This window comes from Eurosta solidaginis, chromosome 5 (genome assembly GCF_040869045.1).
Source record: "Eurosta solidaginis isolate ZX-2024a chromosome 5, ASM4086904v1, whole genome shotgun sequence".
Taxonomy (NCBI): Eukaryota; Metazoa; Arthropoda; class Insecta; order Diptera; family Tephritidae; genus Eurosta; species Eurosta solidaginis.
The window spans coordinates 202,237,348-202,243,462 of record NC_090323.1 but is presented as its reverse complement, the minus strand read 5'-3'; the positions used below and the strand labels follow the sequence as shown (position 1 = coordinate 202,243,462).

Here is a 6,115-nt window from a genome sequence, read left to right as displayed (position 1 = left end):
CAAATGAAAGGTGTTAATGAGTATTTTAAAAGGGCGTGGACGCCTTTTCGAGATATCGCCATAAAGGTGGACGAGCGTGACTCTAGAATTTGTTTTTACGATATGGGTATCAAATGAAAGGTGTTAATGAGTATTTTAAAAGGGCGTGGACACCTTTTCGAGATATCGCCATAAAGGTGGACCAGGGGTGTTTCTAGAATTTGTTTGTACTATATGGGTATCAGAAAGGTGTTAATGAATTTTTTAAAAGGGAGTGGCCCTTAGTTGTATATGTGGAGGTGTTTTCGAGATATCGACCAAAATGTGGACCAGGGTGACCCACATGATCACCTGTCGGGTACCGCTAATTTATTTATATATGTAATACCACGAACAGTATTCCTGCGAAAATTCCAAGGGCTTTTGATTTCGCCCTGCAGAACTTTTTAATTTTCTTCTACTTAGTATGGTAGGTGTCACACCCATTTTGCAAAGTTTTTTTCTAAAGTTATATTTTGCGTCAATAAACCAATCCAATTACCATGTTTCATCCCTTTTTTCGTATTTGGTATAGAATTATGGCATTTTTTTCATTTTTCGTAACTTTCAATATCAAAAAAGTGGGCGTGATCATAGTCGGATTTCGGCCATTTTTTACACCAATACAAAGTGAGTTCAGATAAGTACGTGAACCGAGGTTAGTAAATATATATCGATTTTTGCTCAAGTTATCGTGTTATCGGCCGAGCGGAAGGACAGACGGTGGACCGTGTATAAAAACTGAGAGTGGCTTCAACCGATTTCGCCCTTTTTCACAGAAAACAGTTATCGTCCTAGAATCAAAGCCCCTACCAAATTTCGCAAGGATTGGTAAATTTTTGTTCGACTTATGGCATTAAAAGTATCCTAGACAAATTAAATGAAGAAGGGCGGAGTCACGCCCATTTTGAAATTTTCTTTTATTTTTGAATTTTATTGCACCATATCATTACTGGAGGCGAATGTTGACATAATTTACTTATATACTGTAAAGATATTCAATTTTTTGTTAAAATTTTGCTTAAAAAAAAATTATTTTTAAGAGGGCGTGGTCGTTCTCCGATTTTGCTAATTTTTATTGAGCATACATATAGTAATAGGGGTAACGTTCCTGCCAAACTTCATCATGATATCTTCAACGACTGCCAAACTACAGCTTGAAAAACTTTTAAATTACCTTCTTTTAATAGTGGGCGGTACCACGCCCGTTGTCCAAAATTTTACTAATTTTCTATTTTGCGTCATAAGTTCAACTCACCTACCGAGTTTCATTGCTTTATCCATCTTTGGTAATGAATTATCGCACTTTTTCGGTTTTTCGAAATTTTCGATATCGAAAAAGTGGGAGTGGTTATAGTCCGATATCGTTTATTTTAAACAGCGGTCTGAGATGAGTGCTCAGGAACCTACATACCAAATTTCATCAAGATACCTCAAAATTTACTCAAGTTATCGTATTAACGGACAGACGGATGGATGGGCAGATGGACGGACGGACGGACGGAAGGACGGACATGGCTCAATCAAATTTTTTTTCGATACTGATGATTTTGATATATGGAAGTCTATATCTATCTCGATTCCTTTATACCTGTACAACCAACCGTCATCCAATCAAAGTGAATATACTCTGTGAGCTCTGCTCAACTGAGTATAAAAAAGCTAAAATGGCAACACTGGCATAGCAATGCTAACATTCGCCATAACATGTACAATAACTAGCATAAGAAAATTCAAAAAGTTGATGTTGATGCGGTTGCAAAAAAATTGTTGTTGAATTTATTGATGTGGCGTTTGATAGAACAAAGAATGATATGATCAGTGGTCATGGGTGTGCTGGTGAAACATCCTCAAAATCAGAAATACATTGGTTTACAATAAGGTTGAATACATCAGCTCTTTCAAACGGAGTTTGCCAGGGCCACAAAATACTTATTCCGCAATTTTCTTTTTATCTCATGTTCTATTCATTAAGGAGAGAAGTTTTAAAGCTAAGAATATTTATTGAATACAAACAAAAATATTTTTTTTAAATCACAATTATAAACATATACTTGAAGATAACATAAAAAAAATATCGCCATTTGAACTGCTGATTGGAATATCACCATATCTCAGCTGCCGTGACGAAAAACTTCTATCTTAAAATAATTTCTATATGCTTTGACGTAAGCTGCAAAGTGTATGCAAAAAGTTCTGAAACGGGGCGTTCAGCCGAGTTAGGGTGATTTTCCACTCAAGTCGACTTATAACAAAATCCTGCAATTAATTGTTACTTAAAAACACTCGAACTGCACTATGAGTTACAACTGTAAAAACAACCGGTGAACTGTGGTCCGTACGATCAAGATAATGCGATGCCACCGCATAAAGTTTTCCATTTACAACGCTCGGTGTTCCTGGAACTACAAGGCACCCATCAGCTGTAACAGGACTAGCACAAATCATTGCTCGTGTTAAATCAATTCTTGGGCATCTACTACGCTGCTCACAATCATTAGGTTCCAATGGAGCCCAGTCAGTAAATTGGATTGGATTCGAAATGTGTCGATGTTTTGCATATTTCCAAACGAATTGTCCAACTCGCATTCTTTGGCCCAATTCAACTCCAGGTGCGCATAACTCTATTGTGTCTATTGTACCTGGGACCTTGTTAATATATCTATCCAAGTTCATTACAGCAATATTCACATGTTTTTTATCGGATTCATACTCAGGTGGATAAGCTACAGTTAGCACATTGCGAACTTGTCCATTTTGCCAGTTATCATGTACATTCGCTAAACCAGCGACAACTTTGAAAAACTTCTCACGGAAACCTATAACACAATCTGCAGCTGTAAGAACCTTCCGAAAAGTAACTAATGATCCAACACATTTATTCGCTCCTCTATAAAATATTAATATCAGATATGGAGTTCTCTCATATGGAGTTATCTCTTGATGCCCATTACTGCCACCTACCATGCGATATTCCGAATTCGTGAAAGTCAAAATGCAGGCAATTATGACAAACAAGACCGTTAAATAATTGCGTATACACATTTTAGACTATTTCCACCACTTTTTAAGTATAACTACACCAAGATCAATTTTGTGGGCGGTATTTATACGTAATTGGGTCGTGTGAATAAAAAATAAGTAAACACGCTTCCATCTAGATTCCAGGAATTTAAACAATCAAAACACTTCCCTATTTTAATTAGGGCTATTGATAGAAAGGTAATTTTATACTCAGCGTATTAAATACACAGAGTATATTAACTTTGATTGGATAACAGTTAGTTGTACAGGTATAAAGGAATCGAGATAGATATAGACTTCCATATATCAAAATTATCAGTATCGAAAAAAAATTGATTGAGCCATGTCCGTCCGTCCGTTAGCACGATAACTTGAGTAAATATTGAGATATCTCCACCAAATTTGGTACGCTAACTTACCTGGACCCAGAATAGATTGGTATTGAAAATGAGCGAAATGTATGATAACCACGCTCACTTTTTATATATACAAAATTTTGGAAACCACAAAAACCTGACAATTTAGTAAATAATACACCTAGAATGTTGAAATATGACATGTGAACTAATATTGAGACTGTTGAAGAAAATTTGGAAACATTTTTTTAAAATAGGCGTGGCATCGCCCACATGTGATAAAATCAATTTTACAAATATTATTAATCATAAATCCAAAATCGTTAAACCTATGGTAACATCATTCGGCAGTGAGGTTGCATTTACTCTAAGGAATTCTTTAAAGGAAAATTAATGAAATCGGTTAAGGACCACGCCCACTTTTATATAACAGATTTTTAAAAGGGTCGTGGACGAATAAAATAAGGTATATCTCTGCAAAAGAGAAAAATTTCAAATTTAAAAGATGGGAGTGGCACCGCCCCATTTATGACTAAGCAATTTTCTAGGTTTCGGGAGCCATAACTCGAAGAAAAATTAACATATCGTAATGAAATTGTGTACATTTATTTTCCTTATAGCAGAAAATATTTCTAACTTTCTAAATTATAATACCAAAAAATACATGGTGTTTTCTTTATCCTTGCGGCTTTGAGCTCAATAATTAACCAGAAAGTTAAAATGCACTTATAAGGCTATTAACAAAACCCGAAAATATTTCTAGTAAAAATGGACGGGATCGGTTAAAGACCACGGCAACTTAGATATATATAGTTTTGAATCAATTATATTTCACTTATAAAGTTTTAATGTAAGAGGAAATGGGGAGAAATTTTTTTTGAACGGGCGGTGCCACGTGTTATGTAGAAAAGTAATTTATCTGAAATGAAATGTACAATTAAAGCTCACACTGAGTATATAATACTCGGTTACACCCGAACTTAGACACCTTACTTGTTTATTTTATGTTTTACTCAACACACTTAGCCTTAAGTAAATTTTTGGTTAGAAATGCCTAATTAATATTTCAATGCCCTTAATGACGAAAGATACAAAATATTTATACAGCTGTTTAAAATGGCATTTCTGTAGAAATTTCTTCTTATATTAGCTTTATATTTTTATGAAAAGAACAAAGCGTACACGTAATTAGTTTCATTTGTGTCCAAACTGCTGCTGTTGTTGTTGTATTAAAGACACTCCGCGAAGGCTTTGGGGAGTGTTATCGATGTTGATGGTCCTTTGCCGGATATAGATCCGGTACGTTCCGGTAACAAAGCACCATTAAGGTACTTGCCCGACATCTCGTGAACGATTTATATGACCACATTAAACCTTCTGGCCGTCCCGCCCTCCGTACCCCCCCCCCCCCGTCCCGCCCTTCGAAGCCCCCTAACCCGTTGGGGGGTTTCCAAACTTCTAATATGTTCTTTCGTATACTGTCACATGGCCAGAGTTGGGAGTAGTGAAATAAATTTTGAGTAACAAAGCTGCTCGAACTTAAACAGGATGACATAATAAAAATCTTATTCAAAGGTTAATGAGACCTTAATTTGTAATGGATTTAAGCATCTTTCCATCTTCCTTATGTTTGTAAAATGTATGTGTTTTAGACGGCTACTGTAGGAATTTTGAAAATGAGTTTACGTCGCTTCAAATAAAACAACCTTGTTACTTTAGCCTTTTTGATGTTTTTACAAGAGAATGTGGGATCCCAACGACGTTTTTGTAAGCTTAATGTTGGTTTTTTTTTTTTTTTTTTTTTGAGAAAACTTATTAAACACGTAAATTAACTTTATTTTGCTTGTTAGGTATTTATAGAATGGAAATGTTTTCTTTTTTACTCAACCCTGAGTAAATTTTTGGTTTGAAATTCCTAATTAAAATTATGATGAAAAATACAAAATATTTATACAGCTTTTTAAAATGGAATTTCTGTAGAAATTTCTTTTTTTTTCTCTCGGACGTTGTGGCAGCGCACTGCTCTCAAGTGGCCCGATGAAGCCAGGCTAATCCTGTAAATTTTTTTGTTTTTTAATACATATTTTTTTATTCTAATTCTTATTTATGTTTTATTTATAATTTATAATTTTTTTTGTTACCGACTCTTTTGAGAGGCAGTGGCTTCCTAAGCACCGAGATCTAAAACTGCTCAGCTACAGAGAAATTCATCAGCTGAGAAATATAAATTCACAAAATACAATAGATTAAAAGTATGCATATATAAGATAGAACATTTTTCATGGCAAAGAGCGAGTCCGAAACATCGATTATTCTCGAGTGAGAGTTATAATCTTCACACAAACATACAAAAGGTTCGTTTAGTTGGAAAATGTTTCTGCATTGTTTAAGAATTATAGATTTATAATGCTTTGAAACTCGACATGGAACATTCAAGTTTACTTCGTTCAAAAGAAATGGGCTCGAAATCGATCCATTTAATAGTTTAGCCAAAAATAGTACACTTAGCATTTCTCTACGACTTGCAAGGGTAGGAAGATTTATTAACTTTAACCAATTAGTGTAAGGAGGACGATTATACAAAGAGTCCCATTGCAGATTTCTCAAGGCGAAAAGTAAAAACTGTTTTTGAATTGATTCTAGCTTATCCACATGAACTTGATAACGCGGATTCCAAATTATCGAACCTTATTCCAACATCGGCCTCACCAATGATG

At 34.9% G+C, this 6,115-nt stretch overlaps 1 long non-coding RNA gene across 1 annotated transcript; it reads right to left on the bottom strand.

Moving 5' to 3' along the window:
• Window positions 1–2,001: 2,001 nt before the first annotated feature.
• Window positions 2,002–3,080, bottom strand: LOC137254534 (uncharacterized). Its single transcript, XR_010954019.1, has 2 exons — window positions 2,983–3,080; window positions 2,002–2,908 (listed from the first exon to the last, which is right to left on the bottom strand). It is a non-coding gene; the product is annotated as an uncharacterized lncRNA (long non-coding RNA).
• Between the last annotated feature and the right edge of the window lie 3,035 nt (window positions 3,081–6,115).